Here is a 21,406-nt window from a genome sequence, read left to right as displayed (position 1 = left end):
TCAGGTGCCAGCCTCGCACAAGCAGGGCCTGAGGGTGAGTACTGGGTCCTTTGTGAACAATATCACCCTGCCCTTTACATTTTTTTTTTTTCCCATGCAATCCTGATGACAGCCTTATTTTGCAGATGGGCAATACCTGGAGCACAGGGTGGTTAAGAAACTTGCCCAAGGTGGCACAGCTGGTTCTAGCCCATGACTAGCGGACACCAACACTATCTCATTTGGTTTTACAACAGTCAGGAGGAGTAATTGGTCCTGTGTTGTATTGATTCATGGTAGCCGACGGCTGAATTTTCAGGCATTTTGTGAGTCAGTTTTTAAACACAGCCATTATTAAACATGAAACCATACAAATGTACAATTAGTTCAATCCATCACATTAAATCAAATGTAATTACTACCCCAAACTTTAGTTCTGATTCTCTTGTGCCCTGAGAGCAGGGCAGAGTAGTGGCTACTTTGGAGCAAAAAAAAAAATCCCTTCTCTGCAGGGGGGCAAGAGGCTGGCTCCTCCCTGCCCCAGCCGGAAGCCACTTTTTCCGGTCATTCTCTAGGGCGGATACATCGTAGGAAACAGCCACTGAGGTCGCAAGGAAGAAAAACACCCGCTTCCCATGTGCCCGGCATGGGCAGTCGAAAGCCCAAGGCTTGAGTTCCCCGAAGACCTCTCCCTGGGGCCCAGAAGAAACAGGCTTCTTGAAGGGGTGACATGGCATGGGTAGCCCATGGGCGCAGAAGGTTTTATGGGAGAGGTTGTGCTCTGAGGCTGGAGAGGCTGGTGTGTAAGAGCCAGCATGGCTTTGGACACCAGAGAGGCCTGGGTTTGCCTCTTGGTCACTCTTTGCCTGTTTTAAGCTGGATTACCTCAGCCAAGACAGTTAACTTCTCTGAGCCTCAATTTTTCCACCTGTAAAAATGGGAGAACACCCAGCTTATAGACACTTATGGAGTTGTGGTCCAAAAATAAGAGAAAAACATACGGCATTCTAAGACATAAATGGGGGAAGGAATGGAATCAATGTTAAATGAAGGAACACCAATAGCAGTTGTGAGGCTGGGAGGATTCCAGAAGGGTAGGCCAGAGTCCTAGCTCCAGGACTCTGTGCAGAGTGTCAGGGGGACAAATCCGCAGAGAGGAGGTATGGTGGATGTGGCAGGGTCTGGGGGAGAGGCTGGGAGTGCAGAGGGCAGGCCCTAATTTGTCACGTAGATCGCTCACCACCTGTTTCCTGAGTCCCACTGTGTGTTCCTGGGTGTTGTGGGGGATACACCTGTGAAGGTAACCCAGCCTCTCCCCTCTCAGAAACAGCACTACCCAGCAGGAAAAGTTAAATAATACAAGCAAGAAGAGCTTTGGAGACTGAGGTAGAAGAGATGAGAGTGAAGAATGGAGCACGTGACCCCTTGAGAGGGTGGCAGAGAGGAAGGGCCCTGTCTTAGACGGCTAGAGACCTGCAGGGAGGGGCAAGCCCCCAGTCCTGCCTTCTTGCTGTCTCAGAGGCAGCCGCTGGCTGGTGGCTCCCCAGCCCGCCCTTCACCAAGGCAGTTTGTCCGGTGGCCTGCTGCGTCTGCAGGGTGAGCAGAGGCAGAAGGCCCCCAGGTGTAACATCAGGTGTGACATGTGTTGGAGTCGGGGAGACACAGGCTCTCAGGTGTGTCATTGTGCTTTACCAAGAGGCACCCAGTGACCACTAATCTGTAAAAAGCAGGAAAAAAGACACCCACATGGTGAGCAGCTACTCAACAGCATTCTAAGGCCACGTGGCATTACAAAGGGACCTGTTTTTAACATTAGGGGAGGAACAAAGAGCCGATGAAATGCCAGGCTCACTTGAAAGAGTGGGGTGCAAGGCTATCCAGTGTGCCCCCCTTTCTCCCTCTTACCATGGCTGCACATGTGTCCACGTGGCCCTCAGGGATAGGTCTGCATACAGGTGGTGGGTGACTTCTCACGATGCAGCTAAATCCCTCTTGGAGACAGGCACTCATTCTGAAAGAGATAGGGTGAGCCCCATTCTGCTCCTCATGTGGGGTGGAGGCCTGTGATGGAGGTCATAGTCATTGCAAGTAAAGACTCTAAAGTCAAAAGGCCAATCCTGCCATTGCCTTCTTGCTTCTTATGTAACATTGAGAGAAGTCACTTGTTGAGCCGCAATATTCTTCTCTGTGAAATGTTCACAGTAGGGCATGTCCTCCTGGACAGGTTATGTGGATTAAACGAGGTCAAGTGCTGGTGATAGCAAGCTGGAGAGCTGAATAGGGGCTTCTGGGCACTTCTTGCTGTGCAACCCTGGGGAAAAAAATGAAATCTCCTGAGCTGCAAGTCTGTTGGTGTGTTCAGTGAGGGTCACATTCCTGCCATGTTGTAGAATTGCAGTAAATTAGGGAAGGATCAAATGAGACTTCCATAGTCCAATACTATAAGGAGCACATAGTAGATGGTCAATAAATGCTGGCCATTGTGGTGATTGTGGCAGGCTGTGGATGGGGAATAGGGAAAGGACAGAAAGAAAGAGCCATCCTGGATCTACCTGGCTCACTCTGAGTTGGAGCCATGTCTTGAACTGCCCTCAGGGCCAGGCAGGTCCTGCTCCTCCTTGGTCCTCCCAGGGACACCTTCCCTGCTCCTGTGCTCACATTAGCTGGGCTGGTCAGTGACTACCAGTCGTGATGGAACCACACTCCTTTCTCTGGAGCTTGAGCCCCCTGGTTCTGGGACTGTTACCTCCTTCCACAACCTGGCCACATCTTCATTCCAAACTTCCTTACTACCCATAAAAGTTGGGATTTCTTGTCTCTAGCAAGCCCCGCCTCCCCCCTCCTAGTTGGGGTGGTGGTTAATTATGTATCTGGGAATCAGAGATCAGTGAGTGACAGGCTGGGGTTGTCTCCTCAGGGCTTTTCTGAAAGTCCCCTTCAACTGGTTTCCTTGGCTTTCAGCAACAATGGTCCTCCCTGACCACCCATCTTGTGGTCCACTAAGGGTGGCGCCGTGGAGGCTAATGACCAGCTGTTCCCTGCCTTCTGGGGACAAGCTCCTGGGAAGATTAGGAGCTTGGGTTGCAGCGTTCAGCCCTGAGAGAGGCCACGTGGAGAAGAGGCCACGTGGAGAAGAGGCCACGTGGAGAAGAGGCCACAGGGAGAAGAACCCACCTGGATTGATTGGGCTGCAGAAGCCTGAGGCCCTGGAGGACTTTCCCAAGTAGGATAGGGTTTCATCTCTCTGGAACATTCTAGGGCAGCAAGGTCTACCCTGTCCTCTCCGCACAGATGGAGCTCACCTCCCATGAAGGGCTGGGCCTTACTTCTGACCTCCACAGACCTCCAGGAACCCAGGGAACACTCATGGCTTTGACTGCCTTGTGAGTTTCTTCTCCAGTGCATGTTTTATTTCTTTAACTCTCTTGAAGGTGAGGACCATGTCCCATGGAATGTCCACACATCACTTACTGCAGTGCTGGCCCTTCCTAAGCACCTACCGAGGCTTCACCATAACCAGGTGGCTGTCACTCAGGGGAAAGCAGAGCTTAAGAGGCTGGGTCTCAGGTTGGAAGAAGCCATTAAAGGGCTGGGGTTGGGTGTGGCCTCAGCAAGGCTGGCTGCAGGTGGGGCCATGGGGCTCAGTGCTGGAAGCAGCCAGAGAGGTGGCTGGACAGAAAGACAGGAAGACAGTTGATCCCAGACCTTTGCTGAGAACCGTCCCTGGAATCTTCAGATGGCCCCTGTCTTGGTATCAGGATGGGGTCAGACTGGCAGCCTCTGCTGACCTCAGCAGGGTGGCAGGGGAACAGGGAGGTGTGCATGACATGTGGCTTCAGGAGAGATGGAGACTTGGCTGGGTAGGACCAGAGGATGTGCCTCTGGCCAGGAGTGGCAGGGGGACCTGAGCCACTCAAAATGCCACCACAGAGCTTCCTGACAGCCTGGGGAGGTGACCAGGCCCTGTGTTAAGGAAAAATTGAGTCCCAGAGTTGGCACATGCTAGGTGCCAGAGTCACTCTGGAATCTTAGAGAGTTCTGATCAAGTGAGTACCTGGGCTGACCCTGGGACAAAAGGAAGGGTGAGTAACAATAGTGCCATCACCTGTGTCCCCACTTGCATGCTCTTTCATTTTACAAAGGGCTTTCACATCTGTTAGTTTAGGACAGGGACAGGATTAAGGAATTTCAGGTGCTTCCACTCCTGCATACTCCCTGGGAGCCCTCCACCTTGACCCTCAGTCTCTCTCCGTCTGGTCTCCAGGCTAAGAGCTTGCACTGGAGCAGCTGTGGAGCAGGGAAAGAGGAGGGGATCAGGGTCTGGGAGCCCTGGAAGGGCGATCCTCACAGCAATCCCGCTTCTTCCCCTCTCTTCCCAAGAGATGTGCCCCCATACCTGGCTCACCTGGGTTTCCAGGAAGGCAAGGAAAATAGAACTTCTCTTCCTGGGTGTCCCAGAAGAGAGGGGTTCTGGGACAGCAGATGGACTAGAGTGCCTGGTACTTAGCTGGCATCACAGTGAATCATTTCTTTCCTCACCCATCCCACCTGCTAGGTCCACCCTGGCTTTCCATCTTGCTCTGTCAGTGGCTCTGTGGGTCCCTCTGCCTTGCAAGGCAAAGATCAGTACCAATGCCCTAGACCACCCCAGGTCTGTCTCCATCCTGCCCAATGGCACAGATGGCAGCCTCTCTCCTGGCCCGAATAAGTGCCCCCAGTCTTTTTAACCTGGGGACTCCAGCTTGGAAACTCCACCCTATACCCATGGCCTGCTCTGGGCTGGCCAGGAAGTAACAGAGAAAGAGGAAAGAGCTTCAAAGAAGCCCAGGAGATGAGTGCTTTTGACAAGAAGCAGATGCATGAACTAAAGAGTGAGAATGGTGGCTGTAAGGAGAGGCTGCTGCCATGGAGGGATGGGACATAGTGGGCCTAGGGTGGAATGTTCCTTAGAGTGTAGGACAAGGACAAGGACATGAATTTTGTGTGTGTGTGTGTGTGTATTGGGGATTGAACCCAGGGCCTTGCGCATGCTAGGTAAGTGCTCTAGCTCTACCAGTGAGCCACATCCCCAGCCCCCTGAATATGTTTATATATATAAAATAAACATATTATATTTGTGTATTTTTTTTTCAGGTTGGGATATATAAGTTGTGTCACTTCTTTTAACAAATGCGATATGATGACTCACCTCTAGGAGACATTATCTTTTGAATACAAAAAAAGAGTATGGGGAGCTGTGATTTTAACAATGTCATATAATAAAAAGTCTTATGGGGAGAACTTCCATTGTAAAGGAAGAGTGGGGAGGGTCCCTGTGGTCTATGGGGTTTAATGTCATCTACTGGAATTGGTTGATCCTTTCCCACTGAAAATCAGGAGGGGAAAAAAAAAAAAAGAATAGAGGGGGCTGGGATATAGCTCAGTTGGTAGAGTGCTTGCCTCACATGCCCAAGGCCCTGGGTTCAAACCCCAGCACTGCCAAGAAAAAAAAAAAAAAAGAATAGCATCAATATCAACTTTCCTTGGGTACAACTAGTGAGCAAATAGAAAGTCAAAGTGTGTGTGGTTGTGTTGTGGTAACAAACACAAAATCTTAGTGGCTCACAACAACGAAGGCCATTTCTCACATATACTGCAAGCCCATTGTGAGCTGGCTATAGACTGCTCAATAGTTTTTATTCCTGGCTGATGGAGTGACATGGGACACCTCAATTTGGGACACACATGGTTTCATAGCAGATGGAGAAGAGACCCACAAGTTGAAACCCTCGCTAATTCTCAAAGCTTCATCTGGAAGCAACACCTGTTACTCCTGCTCATATTCATTGGCCAAAGCACGTCATATGGCCAAACCTACCGTTCTGGGACAGAGAAATGGAAGCCTTCAATGAGCAATGAAGGGTTCTTAAAGTCAGTTCTGCCTTGGGCCATGAGGTTCAGCCTCCCTGGATATTTTTAAATAGCTATTTTATTTTTGATTAGCATGCATTAATGGAGTTCAACATGATATTTCCACACTTGCATATAGTGTGCACTGATCAAATTCAACCTCCCTTTATCTGCCCTGCTCCCTGCCCCCACCTTTCCAACCTCTATTAATAACTTTTCTACATTTAGGTTGGCACTTCTTCACCTCCACATAAGAGCGAGAATATGCGGTACTTGTCTTTCTGTGTCTGGCTTCTTTCACTTAACATAATGTCCTTTTGTCATCCATTCTGCTACAAAAGACAGGATTTCATTCTTATTGATAGCTAAATAATACTCATTGTAAATATATGCTTCATTTAAAAAAAATCTATTCATTGTTGAAGGGGGCCAAGTTTGAATCCTATCTTAGTCATCCTGAATACTGCTGCAGTAAACATGGGTGTTCAGACATCTCTTTGGTATGCTGACTTCATTTCTTCTGGATATATCCTCAAAAATGGGAGAGCTGAATCCCATGGTAGATCTATTTTTGGTCTTTTGAGGAACCTCTGTACTGCTCTCCATGATGGCTATACTAATTTGTATTACCACTAAGAGCACGGAGCTCCCTTTTTTCCACCTCCTTGCCAGCATGGTTTGTTTGTTTGTTTGTTTATTTATTTATTTGGTACCAGGGATTGAACCCAGGGGCACTTAACCACTCAGCCACATCCCCAGCCCTTTTTTGTGTTTTATTTAGAGACAAGGTCTTGCTGGAGTTGCTTGGATCCTCACTAAGTTGCTGAGGCTGGCTTTGAACTTGTGATCCTCTTGCTTCAACCTCCTGAGTCTCTGGGATTACAAGGGTTCTTTCTGGGTTAGATGATATCTAATTATTGTTTTGATTTACATTTCCCTGGTGGCTTTTGAGCATTTTTTTCATATAGCTGTTGGCCATTTGTATTTCTTCTCTCTCTCTCTCTCTCTCTCTCTTGTGCTGGGGATTAAACCTAGGGCCTTGTGCATGTGAAGCAAGTACTCCACCAACTGAGCTATATCTCCAGCCCTGTACTTCTTCTTTTGAAAAGTGTTTATTTAGATAATTTGCCCCTTTTTGAATTGGATTATCTTTTTTTAAAAAAAGTTTTTGAGTTCCTTATACATTCTGATACGAATCATTTGTCAGATGAAGAGTTGGCAAATATTTCATTCCATTCTGTAGATTATCTCTTTGTTGATTACTTCCTTTGCTGTCCAGAAATTTTTAGTTTGATATAATCCAATTTGCCAATTTTTTTTTTGCTTCTATTTCCTGTGTTTCCTAGGGTCATATCTAAAAAAGCATTTCCTGTCTTGAAGTGTTTCACCTATGTTTTCTTTGGGTAGTTTTGGAGTTTCAGGTCTTACATTTAGGACCTTGATTCATTTTGAGTTGATTTTTGTACAGGGTGAGAGTTAGGGGTCAAGTTTCAATCTTCTGCATGTAGATATTCAGTTTTCCTAGCACCATTTGTTGAAAGTCTGTCCTTTTTCCACTGATTGATTTTGTTCCTTTGTTGAGAATCAGCTGGCTACACATGCACAGGTATATTTCTGGCTCCCATGTTTTGTTGGTCTGTGTGTAAGTTGTCCCTCCTGTATTATGCTGTTTGGTTACTATACCAGCCTCAGTAATTCTTATGAGATCCAGAGACCTCAGAATCCAGTTGGTGAACTTGGGATGGAGTCATAAATAAGCATAAGGATAGAATATAAGTTTCACGAGAGAAGAATCTTGGTCTCTTTCATTCACTGGTGAATCTCAAGGACCTCAAGAGGCCCTTTGACATCTATTTCTTGCAGAACCAATTATGAATGGGTTTAAGATGCAATCTGGGGCTAAGGATGTGGTTCGGTAGTAGGACTCGTGTCTGGCATGCACAGGCCCTGGGTTCGATCCCTAGCAAAACACACACACACACACACACACACACACACACACAAGAGCAATCTGACCCTTCCTGCTATAGCTAAATTGTCACAACATTATACCTTCCATCTCCTGACATCTGCTTCAAGGGTTTTGGTTTCTTTTAGTCTCAGGGAAAATGTCCATCCCCAAACAGCCCCTGACCTGGCCAGGTTTCGAATCTTTCTATGTTGTTGTAGATCAAGGAACTCTACCTTCATCTGTCTTGCTTTGGAGACAGGAGTCCACTCTCCCTGTCTGACCTTCTCCAAGGACCCACCAGGTTATGCTGGGAAGAAAGAAGGGCATTTGGCTGTGCGTGGGAGAGAAGCTTGCCTCTTCCCCTGTCTTCATAGTTCAGTTGGTCTGAGAAGTACAGAGATCTATTTTTTTAGAGATATGGCTCAGATATTTTTATTCATGGAACCCGATGCCTTAGACTCCAGATTTCTTTCAGGCTGGAGTGCCTCTGGTGTGACGTGACAGTCTGGAGAGTATTAGCTGCCGCCCCCTCTTCCTGGGTCAGCACCAGCCTTACGTAATCAGAAGTCCAAAGAGGAGACAGTCAGACAGTCAGACTCGATGGGGCCACAACCTTTCCCTGTGGCCTTCTATCTGGTGCTTACACAGTTTGGGAGCAGGAAGAGGCCTTGTACCTAATGAACTCTTGTGGCTCGTGTTCCAATTGGATATTTGGATATTACAAGACCCAAATGCAAGCCTCTTGTCCTAGATGTCAAAGCCAGAACCCAGGACCCTGCGGGTACTACTGTCCCTTCAATTAATTGACGACTGATGCCCACTTCTCTTGCTCCCCTCCTCCACGGATAAACACACCTGAGAGCCCATCCTGAGGGAAGGAGGAGGAAGGGGGACCCTCCCCAGCACAGACAGAGACTCAGCCTTGACTTGGGTTGCTAAGCTAGCTACGCCTCCCTTCTCCAGCTGGCAGGGAGCAGTGACCTGGGAGCTCAGCCACCACTGGGGGAGGAGGAGCTGGCAGGGGAGCAAAGATGAAGGAGAGAGGGGAGGAGTCTGGGCAGCTCCCCCTCCCACCTCTGTTCAGCAAAGTGGTTGAGCTCGAGCAAGAGAACTGATAACAGATAAGGGGCTGGCTTTCCTGGGGCCTTGTTTATACAAGCTTAGGTTCTTGCCTGCTGGTCCCTGGGGGTGGGGGCAGAGGGCAGTGTGATGTTCCTGGACTCAAGTCAGCCAGGATTGTGTGGTTTATAGATCTTCCCTCCTCCACCCCCCACCCCCAATCCCAGACTTCCTGCAAGGAGCCTGCACTGGGTGGAGGTTTGAGCTGAGCTGAGAGGCCAGGTTCTCCATACTGGGAGTTGGGGGGCAGGCTTTCACCCAAGGAGCAGTGGGCATAGCAGCTGTGTCTCTCCTCTGGCTTCTGGGTCTCTGGGCATCTGAGAAAGAAAGGATTTCCAGCCACAGCAGGCCCTTGTGGTAACATGCTTAAGCTAATTCAAGAATTCTTTTGACCATATTCCTCAGCCTCCTTGAAACAAGAAGGTTTTGAATTGTGACCTGGAAGCTACTGAAGAGCAAGGGCTATGTGCTGGGTGCTGTGCTAGGGGACAGGATCAGTCAGAGACACAGCCCATCCCTTGTGGAGATTAAAAGCAATGAAGTGGTTATATGAATCACAGGCCAAGGCAGGATAGGCCATTGGAGGCTTTGGCAGGGGCCCTAAACCCTGGTGATTGGGGAAGACTTTCAGAGGGGACATCTAAATAGAGGTTTGAAGGATGGGAGAATTGCCTACATGATCACCAAGGGACACAGAGAGCCTCTGGGCAGAGGGAGTACTGCAGGGGAAGCGGAAGAGGGGGGTTTGTGCATGAAGGGGGGAAAAGTAGCTTTTCTTTTCTTTTTAAAATATTTTTAAATTGTTGATGAACCTTTATTTATTTATATGTGGTGCTGAGAATAGAACTCAGTGCCTCACACATGCTAGGTGAGCGCTCTACCACTGAGCCACAACTCCAGTCCCCAAAGTGGCATTTTTTAGGGATCCCTTAGAGAAGGAGAGGGGTGACAGTGAGAAGTGAAGCTGCAGAGGGAGGCAGGGGCTGGATCATAGGGTTGGGGGGAGAAGACAGCAAGGGGACCTGGAGGGAGAACAGAACGAGACCAATGGTGGGCTGGTTGGGGTGAGAAGTGGCCGAGAGAGACTGTCCTCGGTCGAGAAGTGGGAAGCACGGTGGTAGTCTTAGGTGGTCACTCCAGGAGCAGAGGCTTGTCAGCTTCACCTGGATGCCCTCCTGGGTCAAAGCTTAGAAAACACTTGTGGGTTTGGGGCTCCCTCCCATGGGTGCTCCTGGGACTCGGCTCCATCTGTGGCAGGTGTCTGTCTGCCTAATCCTGGTGCGTCGGAGGTGACACCGACCTGGAGATATTGTCCTGTGGGGTCCACGTGTCCAGAGCAGGAGGGGAGGGGACGCAGCTCCAGCACGCAGCGCCTGCTTGCACTGATACTCTCTGCATCTGCCCTCCAAGGGGAGCAGTGAGAAGGATCTCGAACACCTTGCTGATGGCTGACTCAACCATTCCACGTGCTTGAGTCATCCTTAAGAGCCCCCAGCAAATCATGCAAGTACTCTTCTCTCTTTCCTTCCTATCCCATGCATTCAAGCATTCAACGGTTATTACATACTCTCTCCTCATTGACTCTCTGGTACTCACACACAGTAGGCACCTTTCCTGGGTTATGCTCTTCACCTTGGTCCAGAGAACCCCAGACTTGGTAATATTAAGCATAATGGGTCAGGGTATAACCTCCAATATCAGATGACTGGGGCTTAGATTCCTTAACTAGCTCAGTGACCTGGGGCAAATCTCTCCATCTCAGTTTCCTCATCTGTAAGATAGCAATAGTGCCTACTGCATAGGCTGTTGGTAGATTAAATGGGAACGTTCCTGTAAAAGGCTTTGGGCATAGTAAGTAGTCCATGGATACCGATTGCTACTGTTTATAGACATCAACTATTCATTTTGGGAAAAGAAAATTATTAGGAGGGGAACATTCTTCTTTCAAGAAGGTAGTGCAATAATATTAAAGATATTTATCCCACCAGCAACTATTTTTATTTTTTATATTCATTTCTAGTATTTATTGTAAGAGTAGAATTTTTAAAAAATCTAGAAGTCTAGGGAATTTGATATTTTCTTTTCTTTTGATCTACTCCAGTAATCCTGCTATGTATAGACTCAGGAAATTACTGTGGGTGTGGGTTTCACCCCCATGCCTGAGTTGAGTGGTGAGAACCCTGCATCTGGATTCCTGTTCCATCCCTTATATCTTGTGGATCTTGGAACTTGTTTCTCCTCACCTGTTAAACTGGGATAACGACCTCCTTCATGACTATGAGCACTTATGCTAATATGGGCAAAGAGACATGCACATAATAGAAGATTAATAAATACTAGTTCCTGGGCCCTCCCTTGGATCTAGTGTGGGGTTTAGAGAGTGGGAGGTACCCGGGAGTGGGTGCCACGAGGCTGGCCCAAGCACCTCCAGCCTTCCCATAGGAGGCCCATAAGCTGCTTGAGAAGACTGGGACCCTGTTCTGCTCCAAAGACAGGGTCAGCCAGCCTTTGGTTTGCTTTGCTGACACCACTGCAAGAAAGGAGGGGTGGCAGGAGCCCCCTCAGGACTGGAGGCAGGCCGGGCTGGGAGGAGACAGGGTAAAGTCCTTTCCTGGGAGCTCCTAGGGACTCCTTCCCTCTGCAGTCAAGGTAGGCTGACAAGTGTTAGAGAGAAGGACTGCGTAACGTGGGCGGGGTGAGCCGGGGATTGCAGAGTTCAGAAAGAGTTCAGAAGGATCTAAGCTCAGGGAGAGAGAGGCGCTGTGATGATTAAGAGGAGCTCCTTAAGTCAGGCTGTGGGAGCAACCTGGCCCTGTTACCCAAGTCACTCACCCTCCACTCCTCACCCGACAAGGGCCTTCTGAAACACCAGCACAATATTATGTTACTAGTGAATGCTTGCTTTTGTCTGTAGGCATTTCATACATCAGGGTATTCTTTCATATCCCTTTTCTAACTTCGATTCCACAAAGAGGCTGCAAAAGGGAGGTAATAGACCTATTTGGCAGATGAGAACACTGAGGCTTGAAGGGACTAAGCAACTCCACCAAGTGCACACAACTCCTGGGCTGGGAGAGAAAGCCAAGTCTTTTTGTGCCAAGGCACCCACGACTGAAGTTGATAAGTAGGAGTTCTCTACACAACAACTAGGGATTTGATTACAGAATAATTTAGAATTTTTTCCATTATTATTATTTTTTAATTAAATGAAAGCATTCTCTTTGTTGACCTTTTTTTTTTTTTTGTTAACTTGGGAAATGAATCTCCACAGGGAGAGGCACTCCTGAGTTCCTGGGCCCCTCAGAAGAAGAGATACACGCAGAACCCTGCAGATGGAAAGATTTAGGGCCGCCCTATGGAAGGATTTTTCAGAGCTGCTTGTTAATAGGTGACTAAGTGAGGTTACAAAACCATGCTGTCTGGGCATCAGCTGTCACCAACAGGATTAGGGACCTCTCATCCAGTTAGTCTGTATCTAAGAGATCACACTAACAAACAGTGTGAACGTGGAGCCTTGGGAAGGCCTCTTTACCCCTCGGGGACTTAGTTGGCTCATCTGTAAATGGATAAAATTTGTTCTCCACCCACCCCCACCCACCATTCCAATTACCTTTATTGACTTTCTGTGTGCAAGTTGGTAGAAAAACATTTCCCAAATTCCTGGAAACCTGTCCCGCTCTGCCAGTACCAAATGGTGGCCCTGGATCTGTCACTTGGTCTTCCTGGGTCCCAGTTTCCTCATGTGTTATATGCAGAGGGTGGCTTTTCAGAGTCTGTCTAGCTCATTCTCTGCAGAAGTCAGTCACCTGGGATGGGCTAGGAAACGGGGTAGGAGAGCAGGGCCGAGGGGCTTGTCTGGGTGGGTCTGAATGAGGGACCAGTTGAGTGGGCTGGAGTCATAGAACTCAGCAGAGGGGAAGGGGTCAGGGGACATCCTTAGAAGGGCAGATGTAGGAGTTGGTGGGAGGAGAAGGAATCAGGGCACCTGGCTAACCTGTCAGGCTCGCTCCTCCTCTGGGCCGTCTTAGAAGAGATTCCTAGGGCCCCAGGGTCAGCCTGGGGAGACCCTGCGGAGGCTGGAGTCAGCTATATGCCTTACCCTTGCCTGGAAAGCTCTGTCTTGCCCCTGTGCCTGAGGCAGGCTAGCAGGACAGAAGTCCTCCAGGGGACCTTGCCGTGGAAGCCACCGCCTGGCTAGTTCCAATCACCAAGTTAAAACCAAGCTTTCCAGGCCAGTGGTATCTTTGCCATCTGGTGTCTGGATCCCAGCGTGGGGGACAGGCAGGCGGAGACCACAGGCAGCCAGCTGTGTCCAGAACAGCCTGTGGTGTGGTTATCTAGGGTCAGGGCAGCAAAGGGGGGAGGGACAACTGCAGATAATGGCCAAACTGTTCACTCCCCTGTCTAGGGGCCATCGCCTTCCCTTACATAAGTGTGAGGGAGCCAGCTCTGGTCTGGCTGCTTTGGGGAACTGGAAATTCATTCTTCCTTCCACAGCCCATGCTGAGGAGTGGAGCCTGCTGTGGACAACGGGGGCTGAGATCTCCCCTCTGGGTCCCAGGGTCTCCATTTCCAAAGAGAAGGGTGTCTTTGGCCACTCTTCCCTCCTGCTCTCAAGGACATGCTAATATTACCAGGAGATGTGAGGTCATGTCTGTCCCAGAGTTGTGGGTTCTTGGGGGAGGCCCTAGGAAAATGCCAGGTGCTACTATTGGTTATGGAGTTTAAGGTTCAAGAAAAGCCCCATTGGGTTATTACTCATGAGGTCCTGGCCGCCATGCTGATCCTAGGCGGGATGTGGTTAGCCAGGCCCAGACTAAGCAGAAAGCCAAGCGAACTTCCTATTTTTTTTTTTTGTTTGTTTGTTGTTGTTTAGTGCAACCTCAGAAACCTGGGGTTCTCTGCTCTTAGACAGCTGATGCCCCTTGTCCAGTAGCCAGGATAGAGGAGAGTATTGACATCGGCACCTGGGCCCTTGAGTCTTCTCAGGATATGACACATCATCAGCCCCATAGACCAACAACCATTGAAAAATGGGACCAAGGGACTATTCGTTCTGAGAGTTGAGCAGCCTCCGATAACCAGAGTCTTTTTTTTTTTTTTGGTACTGGGGATTGAACCCAGAGGAGCTTTACCACTGAGCCACATCCCCAGCCCTTTTTATTTTTTATTTTGAGACAGGATCTTTATTAAGTCGCTAGGGTCTTGCTAAATTTCCGAGGCTGACCTCCAACTTGCAATTCTTCTGCCTCAGCCTCCTGAGTAGCTGGGATTACAGGTACGCGCCACTGAGCCAGCTGTCTTAAACATAGAGTCAGAAGGTGGATTCAGCCATGGGACCTTTGAAAGGCACACAAACATTCAGCCATGGGACCTTTGAAAGGCACACAAACAACCAAAAAGCTATCTATGTCTCAGTTCCATCTGGCAAAGCCAAGCCACAATAATACATGTCTTGTCTGATGGTTACAAGAAACATGATCTAGAATGTTGATGGCTCCAGGTAGAAAAATGCTCAATAAGTGTTATAGAAGGGAGAGAGGATAGACTGTGAGGCTGAGGGTGGGAACATTCCAATGAACTTTCCTAACCTTGAGATGCCAGAAAACATGTCAGGGTGAAGATCCCCCAGGAATAGATTCGGTGACTTACGGATGCCATCAAGCCAGGGATGTGTGGCCCAGGCTACAGCATTCCTTAAATAAGCTTATTTGGATTAGAAGTAGGTTCCCAGAGGGATCAGCTCTCCTTCCACTAGAGCCCACAAATAGTTCAGCCCCTCAGTTCCCAGATCCCAAAGACCTTTGGAGACAGGAGTGAGGAGAGAGGGTAGGTTTTGTTGTCAGAGCCCCAGGCTGGGCATGGAGACTTTAATACCTGGAAGCTGTCAGTTACATCATCTAGAATAAATTCCTTAATCATCCCTGGGTAAAGGGTGGGGCCACAGACAATAGGATTGTGGTCTTGCTGCTTCCGAGCTGTGTGAACTTGAACATGTCCCTTGACCTCTCAGAGTCATGGTTGCTCATCTGGGAGATAGGAGTGCTTGTGAGATGGAATGAGGTGATGGCTGAGATCCCCAGATGCATGTACATGTGCAAGTGAATGGAAGAGGTGGCCGAGAGAAGCCACTCCATGCTGGTCAAATGGCAGGGACTGGTCACCACCCTGGGCTGGAGGAGATTCTAGCATCTTCTCCATTCTAAACAGGTCTCTGCAGGAGTTTAGGTCAAAGGCAGGCAGGAGCACCAGCTCAGGGGATGGAGTGGGAGGACAGGGTCACGTTGGGTGTGTGTGGGGGGCAATCTAAGCAATCTAAGCTAAATCCTCCAACAACTTTTGATGCCACTTTAAGAGAACTCTGTTTGGAACTGGAAAACTCATCCTACCCACCTTCCTAGCAGAAGGAACAAACGAGAATTAATTAGCAAATGTGGCTGTCAAACGTGGCCGGTGTTATTTTTAACTTAATGTGTTGGTTTAAAGGGGGAGGTGGCTTGCTCCAGTGTGTGGTGTGTCAGCTGGCTGGCCAGGTTTGGTGGGAAATCCTGGAGATTGTTTCCTCATGGGAGTTTACAACACAAATAATTGGTTGTAGTGGTTGGAGGCCTCAGAGGCCAGGAGTGATGGCCCCTGATGGTGGATTCTGCAGGGCTTCAGGTAAAACGCAAGACTTCCCTAGGGCAAGGAGATGGACTAGGAGAGGGCGCCCCAAGGTGCTTAGGCGCCAAGGTCTGCAGCCAGCAGTCAGGGGGACCTTGGAGCACACTGGTGCCTGGGGCCCTCTCATAGGCTGGTCTGCCATGCTGCTCCAGAAGACACAGGATGCTCAACCACCCACAACTGCACCCCGCTGCACTGATGTGTAACTTACACAGCCAGAGTGGGGGCTGGGGAACACAGGTACAAGAAATCTGGTTTATAATGTTGCTGGGGTGTGAGGGTCTGCAGATAGCATCTTTGCTCTGAATGTCACTTTTGTTGACTCTGTGGCCTTGACTTCATCCACTAATCTGTATTTCCACATACTGAATTCTTATGTCCCTTAGTCCTTCATTCTGATTTAAATATCATTTCCACCACTTGTTAGCTGTGCAACTTTAGACATTAGTTAACCTCTCTGTGCCTCAGTTTCCTCATCTATTGAATGCAAGTGATGTCACCTCACAGGCTTGGCTTGAGGACTGAATAAGTTAACACTGGTAAAGCTCTTGACCAGTGGTTGCCCACAGTAAATTCAGTATAAATGCTGGTTAAACAAATGAATGAGTTCTGGTGGCCCTGAGCAGAGCGGGCTGCTTTAGGATGCTTAGGTCTTTGTCATTCCCTTTTTCTCCAAACCATTTCAACACGAAGTCTAAGAACAGCGTGTTTGCTATGCACTTGACATTCCACTTCATGGCTCTCCCTGATCCTGTTGCAGTTCATAAGTTCCACCTAAGTCAAATCTGCACCGGCCTGACTATACTGTGGCTTTGTGAAACAAACTTCCTCCCTGAGGTCCCTAAATCCCAACAGCTGCTGGGGTCTTTGTTCTTTGAAAGATGATTCCTCTTCTTCAGGCAGGGGGAGCCCAGCCCCTACCTACACATGCATCCTTGCCATTGCATCTGCCTCCAAATGCCGTCGTCACCTTGCATGGAGGAGAGAGAGTGTTGTTCTTGTAGCATGTGGGACAGGGGTGCTTTGGGGTGCTGCTGCGCTCCTTTTGAGTACTGGTTTGTGTCTGGCTGGAGGCCTCAGGGTGCCCGTGGTCATCTGCTGCCCTGGTTTTACATGGGCCGGGCCAGATTTGTATCAGTGAAGGACATTTATTGACCATCCAGTCATTCCTTCCCTACTTTATTGCGACCCATCAGTAATAAAGATGGAATGCTGTTGAAAGAGAGCTGGGAAATCAAAGCCCCTATAAACCATGAATACAGATAAGTGATTGGCAATAGACGCCTTCCTGAAACCTGAGCTGGCTGTGCGCTTAAACATGTGTGCAGGTGGGATGTGTGTTTATCAAGCGTCTTTAAAAGGTTCACACCTGCTGGGTGTGGTCACACACCCCTGTAATCCCAGGGACTCGCAGGAGGCCCAGGAAGGAGGATCATAGGTTCAAGGCCAGCCTTGGCAAGTTAGTGAGACTCTGTCTCCAAAAAAAAGGAAGAGGGATGTAGCACCCCTGGGTTCAATCCCCAGTATCAAAAATAAGTAAATAAACAAATTGATAAAATAAAAGGTTCACACTTTGGGCATTATCAAAATATCACATCTGGGAAACCATCCTAAGGAAAGGATGTAAAATTTACAAAATGCACAAAGATGTCCTTGGCACAGTTATTTATGAAAGGAGACACTGGAAACAACTAATATCCATCATTTCGGGGATGGTTGTGAAAATATGATTACAATGATTTTAGTAGTTTTCAACCTTGTGCAGGATCACGAGTTACTTGAGAAACTTATTAAAATGAAGATTCCCAGCCTCTACCCCTCTACCCCTAGAGATTCTGATTTACTGGGTTTGGGATGAAGCCAAAAATCTGCATTTTTACTATACCCTGTGTGATTTTAATGCAGATGTTTTCCAGTTAAACATTTGAAAAAACTGATGGACTTGATGGGATTTTGCACTTGAAATGATGTTTACAGACAGATGATAATAGAACAGAGGAATGCGTCATAAGTGAAATGGTGTGTAAAATTGTATACATAGTCCTGTATCCAATTATGAAATACAGCTATGTAAAGAAAAGCAATATACAAAAATGCAAGTAGAGGTAGTCTTAGGGAGGTAGGCTTTTTTTCTTTTTATATTTTTCAAAATTAAAAAAAAAAGCATTATTTTTACTAGACCCCATAAACCCATAATTTTAAAACATAAATTGTTCTGGGAGCAAATCAAAGGGCATTCTGTTGGTCATTCTCTTTCTTGGGATTTAGATGCCAAAAGGATTCATTTTAATTATAAAAGATTGAAAGATGCTGGGCGTGGTGGTGCACACCTTTAGTACCAGCAACTCAGGAGGCTGAGGCAGGAGGATTGTGAGTTTAAAAGCCAGTCTCAGCAACTTAGGGAGGCCCTAAGCAACTCAGCAAGGCTGTCTCAAAATTAAAAAGGGCTGGGGATGTGCCTCAGTGGTTCAGGGTCCCTGGGTTCAATCCCTGGTATCAAAATAAATAAATAAGCAAATTAAAAAAAAAAAAAGATGGGAACATTCTGAAGTCAATTTTGGTCTTCTGTTCCCAACCCCTCTTGGAAATGCTCTCATGTGCAGCTGAACCTGTAGACATCTGATGAATTTATAGAGTTATTGAAGGCACATTAACCATCCCCTTAGTCATTAAGATAAAACATAAATTCTTAGGAGCTTGGAATGTAGCTTCTGGTGTCCAGAAGAGCGTGTGCTTAGTGTGTACGTGGCCATGAGTTTCATCCCCACCGCAGGAAAACAAAGAAAACCCTGAGATGGTAGGACTGATTATTTTGTAGGAAGGAATTATCTTAATGCCATTATCTTAAGGATTTATTTTAATATTTATTTTTTTTAGTTGTAGTTGGACACAATACCTTTATTTATTTATTTTTATTTATTTATATTTGGTTCTGAGGATCCATCCCAGGGCCTTGCACATGCTAGGCAAGCGCTCTACCGCTGAGCCACAACCCCAGCCCCTTAAGATTTTTTTTTTTTTTTTTTAACGATATAATTTGTACAGGACAGTGAGGCCCTGTTTCAAGAAACTGGAAATAAGGAAAACAAAGTCGTTTTCTGAGAGATGTGTGTATTAGTTTGTTAGGGCTGATGTAACAAAGTTCCACAGACTGGGTGGTTTAAAAAACAGAAGTTTTAGGGCTGGGGATATAGCTCAGTTGGTCAGAGGGCTTGCCTTGCCTGCATAAGGCCCTGGGTTCAATCCCCAGCACAACAGAAATCCCTTGCCTCTGTCTTGCCTCCCAGTTCTGGGGGGTAGTAATCTGAGGTCAAGGGATCAGCAGGTGGGTTCCTTATAAAGGCAGGATCTATTCTAGGCCCTTCTCCTTGTCTGCAGGTGGCCACATCTCAGGTGTGGTGTCTGAATTTCTTCTTGTAAGGACTTTGGTCCTATTGGGTTAGAGCTACACTAAGGACCTCAATTTTAACTTAATTACCTCTTTCAAGACCCTGTCATATCCTGATATACTGGGGGTTAGGACTTCAGCATGTAAGTTTGGGGGGACACAAATCTGCCCTACAACGATGCATTGCTAAGCAACAGATGGCGGAATGCAGAGTCTTGAGGACACTTGGTTGAAAGGGCTGGAATGGATAGATCCCTGAGATGTGTGACTTTTGGAACTTTTGGAATGTGTCAGATAGCTGGGCAAAAATTAGAGGCAAAGTGGACTGTTTCCATGGGAACCTGACCCGGAAGGAAGAGCCTGTTTGGCTCTGTTGTGTCACCTGTCTGGTCCTGGCGATAAGTTTGCACTTTGGCAGAGAGCACATTGGGGGAACTTGCTTTTCACCAGATCTGGTTATGGTTTGCTGACTTCCCGGTCACATGACCGGGGGCAAGTTCAGTGACCTGTCAAAGCCTCCCCTGGAGAAATGAGAATAACAATTCCTGCCCTGTCTCACAGGCTGCTGGGAGGGAAGGGGGTGAGGGTGCCCTGTCAATTGCACAACTCTTTCTGTCCCCACCCACCAAGCAGACAGAGCAGTGACGCTCCTCTCTCACCTGCGGCAGGTGATCACGACGCTACCCTTGAAGCTGGGTTCAGTTACACTGCAAGGAGCGCGGAGTTCAATCCGTCTCCAAAGAGACGAGGTGGCCGAGGTGGCCGTGGCTCTTGCTGTAGAAGACGTGGAGCTGATCAAACCATTCGTGAGGCCCAAGGTCAAAGACCCCGTTTATTTAGAATAGATGTTTTCTCTTTATACAAAAGTTTATAAATTTGGTAGAGAAAATTTTTAAAAAATGAAGGTTTCCCACTCTTAAAACCTTCGACTTCCTTCCTATCACGCAAACCCCTCTCAAGTGAATTACATCTTCCTGAAGTTGGGTCTTTCTTTCTTTTCTTTTCTTTCTTTCTTTTTTTTTTTTTTTGGTACTGGGGATTTAACCCAAGGGTACATAACCACTGAGCAATATCCCCAGCCCTTAAAAAAATATATCTTTCTTTTGATATGGGGTCTTACTAAGTTGCTTAGGGCCTCGCTAAATTGCTGGGGCTGGCTTTGAACTCATGATCCTCCTGCCTTAGCTTCCTGAGCTACTGGGATTATAGACATGGGCCACTGCACCCAGCTTCCTGAAGTTTCTTAAACTTATAAAAATATATATGTATATATTTACCCTCCACACAATTTAGTTCACACTGCTTGAAAACTTGTTTCTAATTTAAAGATTGATTGTGAGCTGCTTCTCTGGTCAGTTCATGCACATGGATTTTTTTTTTTTTTTTTTTTTGTACTAAGGATTGAATCTAGGGGTGCTATCTCTGAGCTACACCCCAGCACTTTTTATTTTTTATTTTGAGACAGGATCTCACTAAGTTGCCCAGGCTGGCCTCAAATCTGTGATCCTCCTGCCTTAGCCTTCTACATGGCTAGAATTACAGGCTTGGGACACCCCACCTGGCTGGATCTTAACTTTATTTTTTTTTTTTTTAACTGTTGCAGTGTTTTCCATAGAATGGATACATTGTACATCATTTAACAATTTTCTCATTAATGAACACTGAGGTTATTTCTAGTTGGGTTTTTTTTTGTTTGTTTGTTTTGTTTTGTTTTTTGATAATGGGGATTGAACTCAGGGGCACTCGACCACTGAGCCACATCCCCAGCCCTATTTTGTATTTTATTTAGAGACAGGGTCTCACTGAGTTGCCGCAGTCTGGCTGGGCACAATCAGGAGCCACTTGTCAAAAGAAACTAACTTTATTTTTAGAACCACACACGCCAAACAAAACAGCCTCTCAGGAAAAATCCTCAGAGCCTCAACTGCCACCACCGGCTTTCCACAAGCCTCTCTCTCCCACACTCCTCCTGCTCTTGAGGCCGATTGGCTGGGTCACGTGGGCGGAGCCAAAAAAAGTCCCCCAATGAGCAGCTCCGTGGTCTGAAAGGGCAGGGAAACAGTCCAATGAGCATCACCGCAGAGGAGCCAATCAGCTAGATGTTGCTGGGGCCGAGGAGCCAATCAGCTAGATGTTGCTGGGGGCCGCTGTGAGCCAATCATCAGCCGGCAGCTGGAAGTTTGCTGGCAGCTGGAAGTTTGCGGGGCCCCTTTCGGCTGTGGCTCTCAACATCTCCCCCTCTCGTGTTAAACAACAAGCATGTGGCTTAGGGACCGTGTCTGTTAGGCAGTCCAATTCAACATATGGTCCTTACCCGTCATCGGATGAACTGACCTCTAGGCGTCAGCCTCCTGTCTTAGGTTGGTACCACTGCAATTGGATCATACCCGTCACTGACTACCGGTCCAGCATACAGC

The sequence above is a fragment of the Marmota marmota genome, unplaced genomic scaffold (assembly GCF_001458135.2).
Source record: "Marmota marmota marmota unplaced genomic scaffold, marMar, whole genome shotgun sequence".
Classification (NCBI taxonomy): domain Eukaryota; kingdom Metazoa; phylum Chordata; class Mammalia; order Rodentia; family Sciuridae; genus Marmota; species Marmota marmota.
Note: the sequence above shows the minus strand (reverse complement) of the source record.